Source organism: Salmo trutta, unplaced genomic scaffold, assembly GCF_901001165.1.
Source record: "Salmo trutta unplaced genomic scaffold, fSalTru1.1, whole genome shotgun sequence".
Classification (NCBI taxonomy): Eukaryota; Metazoa; Chordata; class Actinopteri; order Salmoniformes; family Salmonidae; genus Salmo; species Salmo trutta.
Window position 1 is genome coordinate 1,417,077 of NW_021823195.1, and position 22,253 is coordinate 1,439,329.

General features: G+C 48.2%; 1 long non-coding RNA gene and 1 pseudogene across 1 annotated transcript; both read right to left on the reverse strand.

Annotated features, from left to right (window-relative positions):
* Positions 1–22,046, reverse strand: part of LOC115189567 (ankyrin-3-like) — a 38,349-nt pseudogene extending 16,303 nt beyond the window's left edge.
* Positions 11,523–12,308, reverse strand: LOC115189596 (uncharacterized). The gene is made up of 4 exons (XR_003876958.1): positions 12,245–12,308; positions 12,098–12,190; positions 11,825–11,902; positions 11,523–11,770 (listed from the first exon to the last, which is right to left on the reverse strand). It is a non-coding gene; the product is annotated as an uncharacterized LOC115189596 (long non-coding RNA).
* Positions 22,047–22,253: the final 207 nt, after the last annotated feature.

Consider the following 22,253-nt stretch of genomic DNA (forward strand, 5'->3'; position numbering starts at 1 on the left):
GAAGACACTCAGCATGTACAGGAGGAAGGAAGGAGGGAGGGAGGGAGGGAGGGAGGGAGGAGGGCGGAAGGAAGGAGGAAGGAGGGAGGAAGGAAGGAGGGAGGGAGGGAGGGAGGAAGGAAGGAGGGAGGAGGAGGAAGGAGGAGGGAGGAAGGAGGAGGAAGGCTGGATCCTGGATGAGATAACCACAACACAGTGGAGCTGAGATGGATGGACACAACAACATGAAGACACTCAGCATGTACAGGAGGAAGGAAGGAGGGAGGGAGGGAGGGAGGGAGGAGGAAGGAGGGAGGAAGGAGGAAGGAGGGAGGAGGGAGGAAGGAGGGAGGGAGGAGGAGGGAGGAAGGAAGGAAGGAGGGAGGAAGGAGGAAGGAGGGAGGAGGAAGGGGGAGGAAGGAGGAAGGCTGGATCCTGGATGAGATAACCACAACACAGTGGAGCTGAGCTGGATGGACACAACAACATGAAGACACTCAGCATGTACAGGAGGAAGGAAGGAGGGAGGGAGGGAGGGAGGGAGGGAGGAGGGAGGAAGGAGGAAGGAGGGAGGAAGGAAGGAGGAAGGAGGAAGGAGGGAGGAGGGAGGAGGGAGGAAGGAGGAAGGAAGGAAGGAAGGAGGAAGGAGGGAGGAGGAAGGAAGGAGGGAGGAGGAAGGAGGGAGGGAGGAGGGAGGAGAGAGGAAGGAGGGAGGAAGGAAGGAGGAGGGAAGGAGTGCTATTCATATAATACTGTCACCTGCAGATAATCACTGACTCTTATAACAGACAGGCAAGCTGTTAGCGCTCAGCCTAGCAGTTCTTTACATGGCTCATCTGCAAATGGCCTGTTGGACTACAGGCCTGGATATGACTGATAATGAGTTTAGTCAACAGGTAAACATCTGTGATGTTAATCACATGGATACGTAAGTTCTGAAGATGAGCAGTGACCCATAAGGGACTACATATAGACCTGTAGTTCCTATATATGTAACCGATGTGAAATGGCTAGTTAGTTAGCGGTGGTGCGCGCTAGTAGCATTTCAATCGGTGACGTCACTCGCTCTGAGACTTGAAGTAGGGTTTCCCCTTGCGTCGCAAGGGCCGCGGCTCCTGTGGTGCGATGGGTAACGATGCTTCGGTGGGTGTCAGTTGTTGATGTGTGCAGAGGGTCCCTGGTTCGAGCCCAGGTTGGGGCGAAGAGAGGGACGGAACCTACACTGTTACATATACATAGCTAATATATAGGGGGGCGGGGCCTAAGGAGCGGGGTACGACAACAAGGAGACATGGTGAGGAAGAAGGGGTAGCAGCAAGAAATGTATGAACTATCACAGATACTACTGTCCTATAGACAGATCACAGATACTACTGTCCTATAGACAGATCACAGATACTACTGTCCTATAGACAGATCACAGATACTACTGTCCTATAGACAGATCACAGATACTACTGTCCTATAGACAGATCACAGATACTACTGTCCTATAGACAGATCACAGATACTACTGTCCTATAGACAGATCACAGATACTACTGTCCTATAGACAGATCACAGATACTACTGTCCTATAGACAGATCACAGATACTACTGTCCTATAGACAGATCACAGATACTACTGTCCTATAGACAGATCCAGATACTACTGTCCTATAGACAGATCACAGATATACTGTCCTATAGACAGATCACAGATACTACTGTCCTATAGACAGATCACAGATACTACTGTCCTATAGACAGATCACAGATACTACTGTCTATAGACAGATCACAGATACTGTCCTATAGACAGATCACAGATACTACTGTCCTATAGACAGATCACAGATAGTACTGTCCTATAGACAGATCACAGATACTACTGTCCTATAGACAGATCACAGATACTACTGTCCTATAGACAGATCACAGATACTACTGTCCTATAGACAGATCACAGATACTACTGTCCTATAGACAGATCACAGATAGTACTGTCCTATAGACAGATCACAGATACTACTGTCCTATAGACAGATCACAGATTACTACTGTCCTATAGACAGATCACAGATAGTAATGTCCTATAGACAGACACAGATACTACTGTCCGTACAGATCACAGATACTACTGTCCTAATCTAGACAGATCCACAGATACTACTGTCCTATAGACAGATCACAGATACTACTGTCCTATAGACAGATCACAGATACTACTGTCCTATAGACAGATCACAGATACTACTGTCCTATAGACAGATCACAGATACTACTGTCCTATAGACAGATCACAGATACTACTGTCCTATAGACAGATCACAGATACTACTGTCCTATAGACAGATCACAGATACTACTTTCCTATAGACAGATCACAGATAGTACTGTCCTATAGACAGATCACAGATACTACTGTCCTATAGACAGTCACAGATACTACTGTCCTATAGACAGATCACAGATACTACTGTCCTATAGACAGATCACAGATACTACTGTCCTATAGACAGATCACAGATACTACTGTCCTATAGACAGATCACAGATACTACTGTCCTATAGACAGATCACAGATACTACTGTCCTATAGACAGATCACAGATACGTACTGTCCTATAGACAGATCACAGATACTACTGTCCTATAGACAGATCACAGATACTACTGTCCTATAGACAGATCACATACTACTGTCCTATAGACAGATCACAGATACTACTGTCCTATAGACAGATTCACAGATAGTACTGTCCTATAGACAGATCACAGATACTACTGTCCTATAGACAGATCACAGATACTACTGTCCTATAGACAGATCACAGATACTACTGTCCTATAGACAGATCACAGATACTACTGTCCTATAGACAGATCACAGATACTACTGTCCTATAGACAGATCACAGATACTACTGTCCTATAAGACAGATCCACAGATACTACTGTCCTATAGACAGATCACAGATACTACTGTCCTATAGACAGATCACAGATACTACTGTCCTATAGACAGATCACAGATACTACTGTCCTATCGACAGATCACAGATAATACTGTCCTAATAGACAGATCACAGATACTACTGTCCTATAGACAGATCACAGATACTACTGTCCTATAGACAGATCACAGATACTACTGTCCTATAGACAGATCACAGATACTACTGTCCTATAGACAGATCACAGATACTACTGTCCTATAGACAGATCACAGATACTACTGTCCTATAGACAGATCACAGATACTACTGTCCTATAGACAGATCACAGATACTACTGTCCTATAGACAGATCACAGATACTACTGTCCTATAGACAGATCACAGATACTACTGTCCTATAGACAGATCACAGATAGTACTGTCCTATAGACAGATCACAGATATTACTGTCCTATAGACAGATCACAGATACTACTGTCCTATAGACAGATCACAGATAGTACTGTCCTATAGACAGATCACAGATACTACTGTCCTATAGACAGATCACAGATACTACTGTCCTATAGACAGATCACAGATACTACTGTCCTATAGACAGATCACAGATAGTACTGTCCTATAGACAGATCACAGATACTACTGTCCTATAGACAGATCACAGATACTACTGTCCTATAGACAGATCACAGATACTACTGTCCTATAGACAGATCACAGATACTACTGTCCTATAGACAGATCACAGATAGTGCTGTAAGGTCCTATAGACAGATCACAGATACTACTGTCAAATAGACAGATCACCGATACTACTGTAAGGTCCTATAGACAGATCACAGATACTACTGTCCTATAGACAGATCACAGATACTACTGTAAGGTCCTATAGACAGATGAAAAGACAAACAAACTGTTAGTCAGACAAGACTTGGCTGAAAGTGAATGAAAATTAATGGATGAAAATTCAATGTGACTGAAACTTCTATGTTTATGTAGCTGCAGTTGAGGAAGAGCGCTACAGCCAGAGCCTAACGGCTAGCGTTGTTAGCCTAGTATTGCTTGGCTAGCATTGTTAGCCTAGCGTTGTTAGCCTAGTGTTATTAGCAGAACTACTAAGACTGAGGGAGCAGCCACACAAGGCTACAGCAGAGCTGCAAACAGTCCAGTTAGGTACTGTATGTTAAGTTTGTTAACAGTACAGTATGTTGGCTGGAGGGTGAGAGCAAAGCTGAGGGTGTCAGCACGGAGGGAGGGGCAGGTAGCAGGTTAGCAGGGGGAGGCTAGGTGGTCTGGTTCAGCAGAGTTAGAAGCAAGATAACTGCAGGGTAGGAAGGCTCAGAGAAACCAGAGGTACTAACTAACAGCCGAAGCAGCTCTAACAGCCCTATAACAAGCAGAGGTCCCTTAAAGCCACAGCCATGCTGTCAGAACAGAAATGTTAGCAGTACCACAACACACCGCTATCTAACAGAACAGGGTTAGTATTACAATACACCACAACAGACAGGAACCATTTGCCATATAAATTGGTTAACATAATAATGTTTTCATGTACTTGACATGAAATACAGTCACACATACAGTAGTAGAGTTGTAATGGCCCCTGACAGGGTTCACACACGCCAATGTTGGAAAAGTATCAGTGTTGATTGATTTCAGGGGGCATTATATATAAAATATACATTTAAAATCAACATCTGATTTGTCATCATCATGTTCAGATTGTGTCTAGTTCGACTCGTTTAGCCTGATTGGCTCTACGTTTGACTCGTTTAGCCTGATTGGCTCTACGTTCGGCTAGTTTAGCCTGATTGGCTCTACGTTCGATTCATTTAGCCTGATTGGCTCTACGTTCAGCTAGTTTAGCCTGATTGGCTCTACGTTCGATTCATTTAGCCTGATTGGCTCTACGTTCGGCTAGTTTAGCCTGGATTGGCTCTACGTTCGGCTAGTTTAGCCTGGATTGGCTCTACATTCGGCTAGTTTAGCCTGGATTGGCTCTACATTCGGCTAGTTTAGCCTGATTGGCTCTACGTTCGACTAGTTTAGCCTGATTGGCTCTACGTTCGATTCGTTTAGCCTGATTGGCTCCACGTTCGACTCGTTTAGACTGGCTGGTTCTGTAAGAAGGAGAGGTAAAGAGAGACAGAGTTCAGCTAGTTTAGCCTGATTGGCTCTACGTTCGGCTAGTTTAGCCTGATTGGCTCTACGTTCGGCTAGTTTAGCCTGGCTGTAAGAAGGAGAGGTAAAGAGAGAGACAGAGTTCAGCTAGTTTAGCCTGATTGGCTCTACGTTCGACTAGTTTAGCCTGATTGGCTCTACGTTCGAATCGTTTAGCCTGATTGGCTCCACGTTCGACTCGTTTAGACTGGCTGGTTCTGTAAGAAGGAGAGGTAAAGAGAGACAGAGTTCAGCTAGTTTAGCCTGATTGGCTCTACGTTCGGCTAGTTTAGCCTGGCTGTAAGAAGGAGAGGTAAAGAGAGAGACAGAGTTCAGCTAGTTTAGCCTGATTGGCTCTACGTTCGGCTAGTTTAGCCTGGCTGTAAGAAGGAGAGGTAAAGAGAGAGACAGAGTTCAGCTAGATGGGGCTAAACTTTACCATTACACTGATCCAGGGTAACTGCGTTATCATCAGCAAAACATCTTGTGCCTGAAATGTTACCATAGTCAAATATTGGCCCTTCCAGCAATGTCACAATATCCATCCGATTGATCTTAGTCAGGACCTCTGTAAGGGAATCCGCTAAAGTGAGACAGAAACAAACACACTGGTTAATACAGTACATACAGCAACACACAACAGTATTAAAACATACTGATCACATTAAAGCTACTTCCTACACACGTTCTAAACAAAACAACAGTATTAAAACATACTGATCACATTAAAGCTACTTTCTACCCACGTTCTAAACAAAACAACAGTATTAAAACATACTGATCACATTAAAGCTACTTTCTACCCACGTTCTAAACAAAACAACAGTATTAAAACATACTGATCACATTAAAGCTACTTTCTACCCACGTTCTAAACAACACAACAGTATTAAAACATTGTTTCATGAGCTGAAATAAAAGTTCCTAGAAATGTTCCATACACACAGAAAGCTTATTTCTTCTTTTTTTTTGTAGAGTAATGACCTGAGACAGCTCTGTGTAGAGTAATGTCCTGAGACAGCTCTGTGTAGAGTAATGACCTGAGACAGCTCTGTGTAGAGTAATGACCTGAGACAGCTCTGTGTAGAGTAATGACCTGAGACAGCTCTGTGTAGTGTAATGACCTGAGACAGCTCTGTGTAGAGTAATGTCCTGAGACAGCTCTGTGTAGAGTAATGACCTGAGACAGCTCTGTGTAGAGTAATGACCTGAGACAGCTCTGTGTAGAGTAATGACCTGAGACAGCTCTGTGTAGAGTAATGACCTGAGACAGCTCTGTGTAGTGACCTGAGACAGCTCTGTGTAGAGTAATGACCTGAGACAGCTCTGTGTAGAGTAATGTCCTGAGACAGCTCTGTGTAGAGTAATGTCCTGAGACAGCTCTGTGTAGAGTAATGACCTGAGACAGCTCTGTGTAGTGTAATGACCTGAGACAGCTCTGTGTAGAGTAATGACCTGCGACAGCTCTGTGTAGAGTAATGACCTGAGACAGCTCTGTGTAGAGTAATGACCTGAGACAGCTCTGTGTAGTGTAGTGACCTGAGACAGCTCTGTGTAGAGTAATGACCTGAGACAGCTCTGTGTAGAGTAATGTCCTGAGACAGCTCTGTGTAGTGTAATGACCTGAGACAGCTCTGTGTAGTGTAATGACCTGAGACAGCTCTGTGTAGAGTAATGTCCTGAGACAGCTCTGTGTAGTGTAATGACCTGAGACAGCTCTGTGTAGAGTAATGACCTGAGACAGCTCTGTGTAGAGTAATGACCTGAGACAGCTCTGTGTAGTGTAATGACCTGAGACAGCTCTGTGTAGAGTAATGACCTGAGACAGCTCTGTGTAGTGTAATGACCTGAGACAGCTCTGTGTAGTGTAATGACCTGAGACAGCTCTGTGTAGAGTAATGACCTGAGACAGCTCTGTGTAGTGACCTGAGACAGCTCTGTGTAGAGTAATGACCTGAGACAGCTCTGTGTAGAGTAAAGCTAACCTGAGACAGCTCTGTGTAGAGTAATGACCTGAGACAGCTCTGTGTAGTGTAATGACCTGAGACAGCTCTGTGTAGTGTAATGACCTGAGACAGCTCTGTGTAGAGTAATGACCTGAGACAGCTCTGTGTAGAGTAATGACCTGAGACAGCTCTGTGTAGTGACCTGAGACAGCTCTGTGTAGAGTAATGTCCTGAGACAGCTCTGTGTAGAGTAATGACCTGAGACAGCTCTGTGTAGAGTAATGACCTGAGACAGCTCTGTGTAGAGTAATGACCTGAGACAGCTCTGTGTAGAGTAATGACCTGAGACAGCTCTGTGTAGAGTAATGACCTGAGACAGCTCTGTGTAGAGTAATGACCTGAGACAGCTCTGTGTAGAGTACTGTCCTGAGACAGCTCTGTGTAGAGTAATGACCTGAGACAGCTCTGTGTAGAGTAATGACCTGCGACAGCTCTGTGTAGTGCCCTGTGCGGTGCTACTGTTACAGGGGTAATCTGTGGTTTCTGTAATGACTTGTTACATAAAACAAGTCTTCAGTTCAGGGAGGAAATGGGATACCTACTTGTGGCATTTTTACCATCTCTGCTAACCCATTTCTTTAAAAGCATGAAACTCTGAGCGGTGAGAGAGTTGGGGTTATCCACGCGGATGTGATTGATCTCATCTACAGAGAAATCCATTTCCCTGGCAAGCTCTGAAACAGAAACACATTAAATATGGATTAGACTCCTCTCCTCCCTTTCCTCTCCTCTCCTGTCTTCATTTCCCTTTCTTTACCTCCTCTCCTCTCGTTTCCTCTCCCCTCCTCTCCTCTCCTCTCCTCTCCTTTCCTCTCCTCTCCTCTCCCCTCCTCTCCTCTCCTCTCCTCGCCTCTCCTTCCCTCTCCTCTCCTCTCCTGTCTTCATTTCCTCGCCTCTCCTCTCCTCTCCTTCCCTCTCCTCTACTCTCCTGTCTTCATTTCCCCTCCTTCCCTCTCCTCTCCCCTCCTTCCCTCTCCTCTACTCTCCTGTCTTCATTTCCTCTCCTCTCCTCTCCTCTCTTTTCCTCTACTCTCCTGTCTTCATTTCCTTTGCTTTCCTCTCCTCCCTCCCGTCCTCTCCCCCAGACAGACATGTGCGTAATGCCGCAGTGCAGGCAGGGAGGGGACTCTCCCCCAGACAGACATGTGCGTAATGCCGCAGTGCAGGCAGGGAGGGGAGCTGGGCACCCTGCCATGTCACTCCCTTTCCCTCCTGATAATAATGACAGTAACCTCCAGATGGAACAGACTACCCAGCTCAGTCATCAACAGGAACACTGTGGTGTCACAATCTGAAATCTAATGTGGACCATTGATGTATTCTAGCCGTCCTCCAGTCAGCGTGTGGGGTAATGGTGTGTGTGGCTGGTATACATTATGTCACTGCAGTAGAAGAGAGACTGCCATTCTACTGCCGTCCTCTAGGGGGAGACATCTTACCAGTCCAGCTCAGACCCAGGTGATCTGCCACTATGGCCATCCGTAGGTCAGTCCTCTCACAGGGGCTCTGAGGGCCTGGTGGGGGACAGACAGCACCATGTTATCATCTCATCACTGTGTATTTAACAGAAACAGAACATACCTTTTCCTGGCCAGATTCTCCTCATCAATTCAGAGGTCTCTGGATATAGTAAGATCATAGTAAACGCTCTACATTTTTGGAGTACCTGGCTGCACCTTTCCAAATAAGAAGCCAGATAGAAACAGGTAGAATTGTGAGGATCTAATGGCAAGACAAAGGCACGTAGACAGTTCCAGTAGCAGACCAGTATCTGTTGTTGAGTGGGTGTTAGGTATGTAACCAGCCAGTCTACCAGGCAATCAAACCATCACAGAAACAAAACCACCCCAATTCACATGTCACTAGCTCTATAGCGTGGAGCTTGGTGTTCAAGGCCAGAAGTGTTTCAGAGTGAAATGAAAGTAGACAGGCCAGTAACCTGTGTGTCTGTGTATGCTGGAGGAGACTGGACCACGGTCACCTGTCTGATACTGCTGTTCTACTAGACTGATACAGACTCAGCACGAGCTTTACATGGGCCAGAGACGACTCGTCTGTACAGCGCTCTGGTCACTATCATGCTGCAGTACCTGACTACTGTTTCCTACTTCCGGTTTCCTACGTCCTGTTCCTACTTCCTACTTCCTGTTCCCACTTCCTGTTCCCACTTCCTGTTCCCACTTCCTACTTCCTGTTCCTACTTCCCACTTCCTGTTCCTACTTCCTACTTCCTGTTTCCTACTTCCTAAGACTGGTTGGAGAGTTAATACATCTCCTAAGACTGGTTGGCTAGTTAATACATCTCCCAAGACTGGTTGGCCAGTTAATACATCTCCTAAGACTGGTTGGCCAGTTAATACCTCTCCTAAGACTGGTCGGCCAGTTAATACATCTCCTAAGACTGGTTGGCCAGTTAATACATCTCCTAAGACTGGTCGGACAGGACACAGAGATGACAACGACAGAATGACAGCTACAGTTAAGTCACATCACAGCCAATCACAACGGCTCATGCACTAAAGATCAACAAGTGTAAAGTTTTACAAACTAGGCTTGGTCTCCATGACGGGGGCCATGTTGGACCCTGCAACCTGACTGCATTCCTTCTCCTGTCCTGCAGCCGGCCTACTGCTCCTCCTCTCTTCCTTCCATCTCCTTCTCTTCTTCTCTCTGCCGGCCTGCTCAACCTCTGCTTTCACGTCTCTACAAGACCTGGATGTAGTATTGGACCTGGATGTAGTAGTGGACCTGGATGTAGTATTGGACCTGGATGTAGTAGTAGACCTGGATGTAGTAGTAAATCTGGATGTAGTGGTGGACCTGGATGTAGTAGTGGACCTGGATGTAGTATTGGACCTGGATGTAGTAGTAGACCTGGATGTAGTAGTAAATCTGGATATAGTAGTAGACCTGGATGTAGTAGTAGACCTGGATGTATTATTGAACCTGGATGTAGTAGTGGACCTGGATGTAGTAGTAGACCTGGATGTAGTAGTGGACCTGGATGTAGTAGTGGACCTGGATGTAGTAGTAAATCTGGATGTAGTAGTGGACCTGGATGTAGTATTGGACCTGGATGTAGTAGTAAATCTGGATGTAGTATTGGACCTGGATGTAGTAGTAAATCTGGATGTAGTATTGGACCTGGATGTAGTAGTTGACCTGGATGTAGTGGTGGACCTGGATGTAGTAGTAGATCTGGATGTAGTAGTAGACCTGGATGTAGTATTGGACCTGGATGTAGTAGTGGACCTGGATGTAGTAGTAGACCTGGATGTAGTATTGGACCTGGATGTAGTAGTAAATCTGGATGTAGTAGTAGATCTGGATGTAGTAGTAGACATGGATGTAGTATTGGACCTGGATGTAGTAGTGGACCTGGATGTAGTAGTAGACCTGGATGTAGTATTGGACCTGGATGTAGTAGTGGACCTGGATGTAGTGGTGGACCTGGATGTAGTAGTGGACCTGGATGTAGTAGTGGACCTGGATGTAGTAGTAAATCTGGATGTAGTAGTGGACCTGGATGTAGTATTGGACCTGGATGTAGTAGTAAACTGGATGTAGTATTGGACCTGGATGTAGTAGTAAATCTGGATGTAGTATTGGACCTGGATGTAGTAGTTGACCTGGATGTAGTGGTGGACCTGGATGTAGTAGTAGATCTGGATGTAGTAGTAGACCTGGATGTAGTATTGGACCTGGATGTAGTAGTAAATCTGGATGTAGTATTGGACCTGGATGTAGTAGTAGACCTGGATGTAGTAGTGGACCTGGATGTAGTAAAAAATCTGGATGTAGTATTGGACCTGGATGTAGTATTGGACCTGGATGTAGTAGTGGACCTGGATGTAGTAGTAAATCTGGATGTAGTAGTAAATATGGATGTAGTAGTAAATCTGGATGTAGTAGTGGACCTGGATGTAGTATTGGACCTGGATGTAGTAGTAAATCTGGATGCAGTATTGGACCTGGATGTAGTAGTAAATCTGGATGTAGTATTGGACCTGGATGTAGTAGTTGACCTGGATGTAGTGGTGGACCTGGATGTAGTAGTAGATCTGGATGTAGTAGTAGACCTGGATGTAGTATTGGACCTGGATGTAGTAGTGGACCTGGATGTAGTAGTAGACCTGGATGTAGTATTGGACCTGGATGTAGTAGTAAATCTGGATGTAGTAGTAGATCTGGATGTAGTAGTAGACCTGGATGTAGTATTGGACCTGGATGTAGTAGTGGACCTGGATGTAGTAGTAGACCTGGATGTAGTATTGGACCTGGATGTAGTAGTGGACCTGGATGTAGTGGTGGACCTGGATGTAGTAGTGGACCTGGATGTAGTAGTGGACCTGGATGTAGTAGTAGACCTGGATGTAGTAGTGGACCTGGATGTAGTAGTAGACCTGGATGTAGTAGTGGACCTGGATGTAGTAGTAAATCTGGATGTAGTAGTCGACCTGGATGTAGTAGTGGACCTGGATGTAGTAGTGAACCTGGATGTAGTAGTGGACCTGGATGTAGTAGTGGACCTGGATGTAGTATTGGGCTTGAATGTATTGAAGGAGGAGCGCTGTGACCTGTTGTTATCTGACCTGTTGTTATCTAACCTGTTGTTACCTGACCTGTTGTTATCTAACCTGCTGTTATCTGACCTGTTGTTATCTGACCTGTTGTTATCTGACCTGTTGTTATCTGACCTGCTGCTAGAGGCTACACCTGACCTGTTGTTATCTGACCTGCTGGTAGAGGCTACATCTGACCTGTTGTTATCTGACCTGCTGCTAGAGGCTACACCTGACCTGTTGTTATCTGACCTGTTGTTATCTGACCTGTTGTAATCTGACCTGCTGTTATCTGACCTGCTGTTATCTGACCTGTTGTTATCTGACCTGTTGTTATCTGACCTGTTGTTATCTGACCTGTTGTTATCTGACCTGCTGTTATCTGACCTGCTGTTATCTGACCTGCTGTTATCTGACCTGTTGTTATCTGACCTGTTGATATCTGACCTGCTGGTAGAGGCTACACCTGACCTGTTGTTATCTGACCTGTTGGTAGAGGCTACACCTGACCTGTTGTTATCTGACCTGTTGTTATCTGACCTGTTGTTATCTGACCTGCTGCTAGAGGCTACACCTGACCTGTTGTTATCTGACCTGCTGGTAGAAACTACACCTGACCTGTTGTTATCTGACCTGCTGGTAGACGCTACACCTGACCTGTCTTTAGATACACTACCTGGCACTTGGCCCGTTCTACTGCTCTCCTTCCCTCCCGACCTGCTGCCACTCTGACTCTGGTTCTGTTCTGATTACAAGGGAACACTCTTCACTGCTTTCACTGGAATTCACTGGTCCAATCTTTTCCTAGCAACAGGCTGTGTAACTGTTTAGCATTCTGCTTTCTCACGGGAATTATTTGACTGGATATTTGAGTTATAGGGACTTTAACTGGTAATCTGGACCTGGATATTTGAGTTATAGGGGCTTTAACTGGTAATCTGGACCTGGATATTTGAGTTATAGGGGCTTTAACTGGTAATCTGGACCTGGATATTTGAGGTATAGGGGCTTTAACTGGTTATTGCTGGACTCTTGACAGAGACAGAACTCTCTTTACTGTTCTCCTCCACCCTGTTCTCCTCCAGTCTGCTGAAGGCTGCCTCCACCCTGTTCTCCTCCACCCTGTCCTCCTCCACCCTGCTGAAGGCTGCCTCCACCCTGTTCTCCTCCACCCTGTTCTCCTCCAGTCTGTTCTCCTCCACCCTGTTCTCCTCCAGTCTGCTGAAGGCTGCCTCCACCCTGTTCTCCTCCAGTCTGCTGAAGGCTGCCTCCACCCTGTTCTCCTCCACCCTGTCCTCCTCCACCCTGTTCTCCTCCAGCCTGCTGAAGGCTGCCTCCACCCTGTTCTCCTCCAGCCTGTTCTCCTCCACCCTGCTGAAGGCTGCCTCCACCTTGTTCTCCTCCAGCCTGTTCTCCTCCAGCCTCCTGAAGGCTGCCTCCACCCTGTTCTCCTCCACCCTTGTTTCTCCTCCAGTCTGCTGAGGCTGCCTCCACCCTGTTCTCCTCCACCCTGTCCTCCTCCACCCTGTCTCCTCCAGTATGCTGAAGGCTGCCTCCACCCTGTTTCTCCTCCACCCTGTCCTCCTCCACCCTGTTTTCTCCTCCAGCCTGCTGAAGGGCTTGCCCTCCACCCTGTTCTCCTCCAGCCTGTTCTCCTCCACCCTGCTGAAGGCTGCCTCCACCCTGTTCTCCTCCAGCCTGTTCTCCTCCAGCCTCCTGAAGGCTGCCTCCACCCTGTTCTCCTCCACCCTGTTCTCCTCCAGTCTGCTGAAGGCTGCCTCCACCCTGTTCTCCTCCAGCCTCCACCCTGTTCTCCTCCACCCTGTTCTCCTCCACCCTGCTGAAGGCTGCCTCCACCCTGTTCTCCTCCACCCTGTTCTCCTCCACCCTGTTCTCCTCCAGTCTGCTGAAGGCTGCCTCCACCCTGTTCTCCTCCACCCTGTTCTCCTCCAGCCTCCACCCTGTTCTCCTCCACCCTGTTCTCCTCCACCCTGTTCTCCTCCACCCTGCTGAAGGCTGCCTCCACCCTGTTCTCCTCCACCCTGTTCTCCTCCACCCTGTTCTCCTCCAGGCTCTGAGGAAGACAGCAGACTGAATACTATACTACCAGGCTGGATGAGGTTAGCATGGAGGTTAGGGGAGACCTCTGGCATGGTATGGTTGTTAGTGCAGTTCCCTGTTAGAGGAGACCTCTGGCATGGTATGGTTGTTAGTGCTGTTCCCTGTTAGGGGATACCTCTGGCATGGTATGGTTGTTAGTGCTGTTCCCTGTTAGAGGAGACCTCTGGCATGGTATGGTTGTTAGTGCTGTTCCCTGTTAGAGGAGACCTCTGGCATGGTATGGTTAGTGCTGTTCCCTGTTAGAGGAGACCTCTGGCATGGAGGTGGTGCTATAAATGGTACTGCCAGGGGCTGGTGTGGTGCTATAAATGGTACTGTCAGGGTCTGGTGTGGTGCTATAAATGGTACTGCCAGGGTCTGGTGTGGTGCTATAAATGGTGCTGCCAGGGGCTGGTGTGGTGCTATAAATGGTGATGCCAGGGTCTGGTGTGGTGCTATAAATGGTACTGCCAGGGGCTGGTGTGGTGCTATAAATGGTACTGCCAGGGTCTGGTGTGGTGCTATAAATGGTACTGCCAGGGTCTGGTGTGGTGCTATAAATGGTACTGCCAGGGTCTGGTGTGTGCTATAAATGGTACTGCCAGGGTCTGGTGTGGTGCTCTGAATGCCAGGGTCTGGTGGTGGTGCTATAAATGGTACTGCCAGGGTCTGGTGTGGTGCTATAAATGGTACTGCCAGGGTCTGGTGTGGTGCTATAAATGGTACTGCCAGGGTCTGGTGTGGTGCTCTGAATGCCAGGGTCTGGTGTGGTGCTATAATGGTACTGCCAGGGTTCTGGTGTGATGCTATAAATGGTACTGCCAGGGTCTGGTGTGGTGCTATAAATGGTACTGCCAGGGTCTGGTGTGGTGCTATAAATGGTACTGCCAGGGTCTGGTGTGGTGCTCTGAATGCCAGGGTCTGGTGTGGTGCTATAAATGGTACTGCCAGGGTCTGGTGTGGTGCTCTGAATGCCAGGGTCTGGTGTGGTGCTATAAATGGTACTGCCAGGGTCTGGTGTGGTGCTATAAATGGTACTGCCAGGGTCTGGTGTGGTGCTATAAATGGTACTGCCAGGGTTGGTGGTGGTGGTGCTATAAATGGTACTGCCAGGGTCTGGTGTGGTGCTGAAATGGTACTGCCAGGGTCTGGTGTGGTGCTATAAATGGTAGCCAGAGTCTGGTGTGGTGCTCTGAATGCCAGGGTCTGGTGTGGTGCTATAAATGGTACTGCCAGGGTCTGGTGTGGTGCTATAAATGGTACTGCCAGGGTCTGGTGTGGTGCTATAAATGGTACTGCCAAGGTCTGGTGTGGTGCTATAAATGGTGCTGCCAGGGGCTGGTGTGGTGCTCTGAATGGTGCTGCCAGGGTCTGGTGTGGTTCTATAAATGGTACTGCCAGGGTCTGGTGTGGTGCTCTGAATGGTACTGCCAGGGTCTGGTGTGGTGTTCTGAATGCCAGGGTCTGGTGTGGTGCTATAAATGGTACTGCCAGGGTCTGGTGTGGTGCTCTGAATGGTACTGCCAGGGTCTGGTGTGGTGCTCTGAATGGTACTGCCAGGGTCTGGTGTGGTGCTCTGAATGGTAATGCCAGGGTCTGGTGTGGTGCTCTGAATGGTGCTGCCAGGGTCTGGTGTGGTGCTCTGAATGGTACTGCCAGGGTCTGGTGTGGTGCTCTGAATGGTACTGCCAGGGTCTGGTGTGGTGCTATAAATGGTACTGCCAGGGTCTGGTGTGGTGCTCTGAATGGTACTGCCAGGGTCTGGTGTGGTGCTATAAATGGTACTGCCAGGGTCTGGTGTGGTTCTATAAATGGTACTGCCAGGGTCTGGTGTGGTGCTCTGAATGGTACTGCCAGGGGTTGTGGTCTGAAAGACAGTCAGGGGCTTGATATTGTAGAGGGGCTTCTACCCAGTCAGGGGCTGGTCTAACAGGGGCCTCATTAGAGGCCTCTACCCAGGCAGGGGCTGGTCTAACAGGGTCCTCTATAGGGGCCTCTACTGAGTCAGAGACTTGTCTAACTGGGGCCTCATTAGAGGCCTTTACCCAGTCAGGGGCTGGTCTAACAGGGTCCTCTATAGGGGATTCTACCCAGTCAGAGGCTTGTCTAACAGGGGCCTCATTAGAGGCCTTTACCCAGTCAGAGGCTTGTCTAACAGGGGCCTCATTAGAGGCCACTACCCAGTCAGAGGCTTGTCTAACAGGGGCCTCATTAGAGGCCTTTACCCTAGTCTGTGACATGATTACACCTGACCTTCTGACCTAGTCCCTTACACCCCTGACATCCCTTCAGAGTTATGCTCACCAATCTGAAAAAACTGCAGTCTTTCTTCAACAATATCCCGCTTGCTCATGTCAATCGCACCACTGCGAGTCATCTCAAACATCTTCCCTTCATGGAAGGGGAACGGGTTTGGCTCGCTAGTCGGCGTGGTGCTATCATCGGTCGGGGGTTCTGGCAGGGGTCGTGTCTGGTGGTCGTGGCCTGTGACCTGTCGTCTGCTGCCAGCCCAAACGGCTTCGGCTCGTCGTCTTTTATCCTGGCGTCAACCACTTCATTGTCTCCTCCTATACTGGACCAGGGGTCAAAGTCCAGACCTTTAGTAGCAACAGTTTTAAACGGAGAGTCAAACGCCTCCTCTAGCTTGTAACTGAAGTACGTATCAGAAAAACCCATCGTTGTCCTTCTGGTCCTGAGAGATGGCCCCATTGTTTTTTATATCAACGGATCAACTTTTAGCTTGAGCCTTTCTGGATTCCTCCTCCGGTGTTTTTTCCTCTCGATGGCCTCTAGTTTGGGTCTGACTGACAGGAACGGTCGCAGGACCGGAGCATGCTGTCTGAGGTCCACACGTCTTCCTGCTGTCCGGCATGCTGAAGGGTTTAGTGTCTATCTCACACAGACCATCGTCCTCATCCTGCATGTCATACCCCATCCAGGAGTCGACCTCGGGTAGCGTCAGTGTCCTGAGAGAAACTCTGCCGTCTGCGTAGTGATCAGAACAGTCTGTTATGGACTGGTCATTTCCATTCTGTTCAGAGTCGTACTCCTCTGTTTTACCAACTTCATAAGTTCCATTCGTTTTGTTAGTTTACTGGCTCTTTGTTGTTTCTGTTTTATCCTGTTTTGGGGATTTGGACCCATTCTTGTATCTCCTGCTCCTGCCCCTCTGAGATCTTAAAGGTGTATTTCTTAAAGGAGATGGGCTGGAAGACGGAACTCATCATCACTGGAGTCACTGTCGTCAGCCCCGGGGGGGACCGGGGAGGGGGGCTGGACTCTGATGATGGGCTCCGTGAGGTGTTTATCATGCTCTTCCTGGAGGTTGACCTCCATCATCTCCATCTCCGCCTCAGAGGAACCACATGATCCCTTCTTTCTTCTTCTCTCGGGACGGACTGCTCAGAGTCCAGGGGAGGCGGAGGAGGGAACTGGATGTACGCTACTCCTTTGTCTTTAGGTGTCTGTCCAGCCTGGTGGTTTCCATTCTTAAGGTCAGCTGCTGTGACATTAGGTGTCTCTGGTCTGAAGTCCTTGAAGGAAAATACCTGGCCCTGTCCTCCTCTGAGGAGTCCTCGGAGACCTCTGGGATAGGGCTAGGCTGGAAGGGAGTGAAGCACCAGGATGGAGTCTGGTGTTCTGGAGGTGAGGTCATAGCTGATCTCTCTGAGCTAGGGGTCTCCGGGGTGAGGGGACTCTTCCTGAGCTGTCTATGAAAGATACCTGCTCTAGCGTGTCATCGTCAGGACTGGCCTGAGGCGAAGAGGGCTGTTTCTGTTTGTACAGTACTCCCTCCTCTGCCCTCTCTTTCTTCCCTGCCTACCCACCTGGACACTACATAGACAGGTAATGTTTTGATGCCTTTGAAGTTTTCTCTGGTGGTGGTTTTCTCTGGTGCTAATCTCTCTTGTATTTCTCTTGTGCAAGTGTCATGCACATTGTTCAAGTTTGAATCTTTTGGTGCATTATCTAATATTTCAAGAGATGTGTCTGTTAGTTCTTCTGTCTTTGTAGGGCTTGTTACTGGGCTGACCCTTATTCTGTTCTTATTTAGTATAGGGATTTGGGATGTCTTTTCAGATGGCTTAGTTACTGTGTCTTGTTTTGCTTTCTCTGACTGATCGCTGTCTGAGTGACTAGACACAGACCTGACTGGGATCTGGGACTCTGTCTTTTTTCTAAGATTCTTGTTTTGTGCATCCCCATGGTCTTTAGACACAGGTTCAGAATGAGCAACCGTATTGGTTGTGGGACTTGATGCAACATGTTTGGAAGGAGAATCCCTCATAGAAACCTGTTCTTTTCCAACTTCCCCACTGTTCTCCTTGGGTGCGTCATGTGTAGGACTATGTGATGGTGGTCCCCTTTACACCCTTACTGATCCCAATGCCCTGACTCTCCTGGCTCAATGGGCTTGTTTTCTCTGATTCTTTGTCAGTCTGACCTGGTAGGTGTTTTTGGGCTGTGGTGTATGGTAGGTTCTTATTAGTCAGTTTGTCTCCTGATTGTTTTGGGGCAGCTGATGAGACAACTGATTTGCTGCTATTGGAAGCAGGTCCTTTGAGTTTCTCTGGAATCTTTTAAAAGGACTTCCTTCCTCTGTGGCCTCAGACCCTTTAGTTGTCTTTCCTCCAGTGAACAGTTGATTCACTGGCAGCTTGTTCTCCTGCAGTCTGCTGACTGGGGTGTGGACTGTACTAGCTGAGGACTACTCTTATCTTGGTTCTGAGCCTCTGATTCAAACTTCATCCTAACAGAGCTCACTCTAGAGAAGGAGGCTTTAACCTGGGTTGGCTCAGAGCATTCCTCCGCCTTTGTCTGCTTTTTGGATGTATCCTCACTGAAGCGGGAGAGAACAGCTCTCTCTGGACTGTTGGGTAGACTAGAGGTCTTCCTCTCAGTCGTACTACTGAACAGTTTGTTCCCCCTTCCCTTGCCCCACTCCTCCCCCTCTGCCTTGGCTTTCTGCTGGGTTTTCTCTGGGCTATTACAGGTGGAGCTGGGCCCAGACCTGGTCTCCCTGGGGTCTCTCTTTGGAGGCTTTTTCTCTGGGGATTGCAGTTCGTCGTTCAGTTTCTCAGTTTTGTCACGGAAAAACTGAGAGACCTCGCTTAGTTTCTCCTCAGCTTCCTTGACAGTTTGATCCACGCGGTCCTCGTAGATGAGCTTCTCTCTGTTCCTGTCCAGCTTGTCCTCAGTGAAACGCATCCACACTGCATGTTTTGGGCTGCCTGGCTCTGTGGTGTAATGCAACACTGTCACTTTGTCAAACTTGTCATCCTTATGAGAACATTTACCTGAACTTAGAAGATGTATCCTTTGATGACTTGAAAGTGAACTCTTTCCTGGGCACGGCCCTCTTTCACACCGTAATCGCTCTCTGCCCCATGCGACTCTGAGGTAATTTGGTGTGTTTGGTCAGCCATAGAGTCCTCTGTATCAGAGTGGGATATGTCTAGTTTCTCAGAACGGAGCATCTTCTCAGCGAACCTGTAAGACTCTCCCCTGAGTTCAGAGAGCTCGTCATCGTGATACTCTACAGAGTGCTGGCTGAGCAATTTGAGAGCTTTGTAGGAGTCATCGGCCATGAGCTGAGTGGAGCTGGGCCGGCTGTCATTGGCAGTAAGCTCCTCCCCTTCCTGCTGCGCCTCGTCGTAATCAGGCAGTTCTTGGATTCTGTGGTCTCCTTTATAGAAATAAGAGTCTGGAATCTTCTTGGTCTCCCTGATAATCACCTCAGTTGGTTGGAATGTGTTTCCTTCTTTTTCTATGTGAACCTCCATTATTCTTTTGGCTTTAGTGTCATTATCAATGAACCTAGGGGTGAGTTCATCCCCTTTGACAGAGTCCTGGCCAGCCTTGTGCTCAAACAGTCCAGCTAGTTCTTTGGAGGGGTCCCTTCCGGACTGGAATGCTTTCATGATGTCTCTGACTGACATGGTCTCCTCGATCCTCTCCGAGCCGTCTTTCAGCTGCGGTTTGTGGTAAACCATGCGCGTGGTGGTGGTGATGTGGGTCTCCTCTTTGAGCCTCATGCTTTTGCTAACGACAGAGTCAGAGTCGTCAGACACTTTGATCTGGAAGGATTTGACTTTGTCTTTGATGGAGGCGGCGGCGGAGGAGGAGGCCTCTGGTTCAATGCAGGCCGGCGATGCTGAGGCTGCCTCCTCCATCTGCACCTCACAGGGTTCGTCTGGGTGCTCGTAGCTCCTGATATGGACCACCTCGGTCCTAGTCCTCGGTGATGCAGGGGGGGATGGGGTCAGTGAAGGGGGGTTTGGGCCCGGTGCTCTCTGCACTTTGGGGGGCTGAAGGAGTCTTTTTCACTCCTGGTTTCAAAGCCGCTGTCTGACAGAGGACTCTTATCCTGCTCATGAGATAAGTCCTCTGGTGACTCCAATATGGCGTCAGGTCCATAATATGACTCTGCTAGTTTACATAAGTCTTTCTCAGAGGCAGAGGTACGCATACCCGAGGGAGGCATCTTGAGTTTTTTTAGTTTCTGTTTGTCCTCCCCTTCCCTTTTCGCCTCCTCATATCTGCTCTTCATCTCGGCCATCTTAGAAAGAGAACTAGCACCTATGTCATTGGCCAGGTAGTCAACAACCTTGGCTAAATTCAACTCTTTACTGGGCATAGATTGGGACCTAAAGGAGAGTGTGTTCGCGTCAAACGGAGGGTGAAAGAATTCCTTAGCACTTTGCTGGGCTTCCTCTAACTCATCTTTAGAGAACTCCTCCCACTCCTCCTCCTCGGAGGGCTTCCCTCTACAGGCTTGACTATCACTCACCACATCCTTGGTCAGTATCTCACTGACTTTAACAAGATCCTCCTTCACTTTCTCTACTATGGTGAAGGGCTCCTCGTCCTCCATCTTAGGCTCTTTAGGGGTCTGAGACTGAACGTTCCTGGCTGTTCTGGGGTCAGTCTGCAAGATGGCCGTCATCCTGATCAGATCCTCCTTCATATCGGCCACGTCTTTCAGGATGTCCTGATTGGAGGATAGGGAGGAGGGTGGGGTTAGAGTGAGCCCTGGTGGGGTGATGTAAGGAGGGGACTTCACCGCCGTCTTTGACCTGCGAGAGTCTGCAGACGACATCTTCAGCGACCCAGGCCCTTTTTTCATTTGGGACTCGGTCGTAACGTTGAGAAAAGAGTATACAGGTACAGTCATTGTATTGGGTGTTGCTGAGGTGGTGGAAGAGGTTTGAGACCTCATAGAGCCGTAGACAGAAGTTGAGGTGTTAGATCTACGCGAGGACGCCGATTTGAGTGTTCCGTACCCTGAAGAGTTAAATGTCCTTTCGGCCTCATTTATAGCTGCACTAACACTGGAAGTGGCGGCGTGAGTGGTGGTCTGTATCCTCTCCTGCAGACTGCTAGACCTATCAGAGAGCAAACAGGAGCAGGGGGAGGAGGGAGAGGGGGAGGAGGACTGAGAAGAAGAGGCGTACTTCATGGGAGAAACTAATCCATTCACCATAGCAGAGGCTTCTGAGGAGTGGGCTGGTGAGGACAGAGAGGGGAGGGGCTTCCCCTTAGACGGAGCTGAAGTAGTGGACAGGCCAGCGATGGTTCTGACAGGGGAGGAGGACGAAGAGGACAGACCAGCGATGGTTCTGACAGGGGAGGAGGACGAGGAGGACAGACCAGCGATGGTTCTGACAGGGGAGGAGGATGAAGACGACAGGACTGATTTGAAGGGTAAACTAGAGGTGTGCATGTTGGCTGTGCACTTGGGAGATTCGGGTTGAGTCATGGTTGATCTATCTGGAACAGACCCTGTGTTAGAGGCTGGGGTGGTCCTGGAAGAAAATGGGGTGGATAGTCCTTTAATGAAGACAGGATCTGCTCCAGGTTTAGAGGAAGAGGACACCAGGCTGGCAGAGACCTGGACCGGGTACTGGGCCTGCTGTACAACAGTCTTAATAGGGGAGGCCATAGTTCTATAGGATCTGACAGGTAAAGAAGCTATGTCGCCAGAGGATTTGACTGAATGTGACGGTGAGGCTCCGAGGGTAGATTTGATTGGAGAGGCGGAGGAGAGCAACCAGGCAGACTTTAGTGGCGATGCAGATGGTGTGTTGGACGGTGAGCCGGAGACGGAGCCCAGTCCACACCTTGCTTGGACAGTGTGGGGAAGAGGCGCAGCCGACCATGCCTTGTAAGATCTTGTTGAAAAGACAGGTTTGTGAGTGTAACCAGCAGGCAATGTTCTTGCTGTGCTTCGCTCAACTGTTTCTTTAAATAAGCAAAATGAAATCCAACAGAAAATCAACAGAAAATGGTTGAAAAACAGAGAGACCAGAGGGGGGGAAAAAATGTGTCAGTTCTATTATCAAGGGAGGAAGAACAATACTTTGATGAAGAGTTGAAATGGGAATGACGAAGCCGTAAAAGGAAATATGATCCACTATGATCCATGGTTACGACAACGTTACACAGCAAGATGGAAAAAGAAGCTCCAATGAAGCACATACAGCAAAACAACCACTTAAGATCA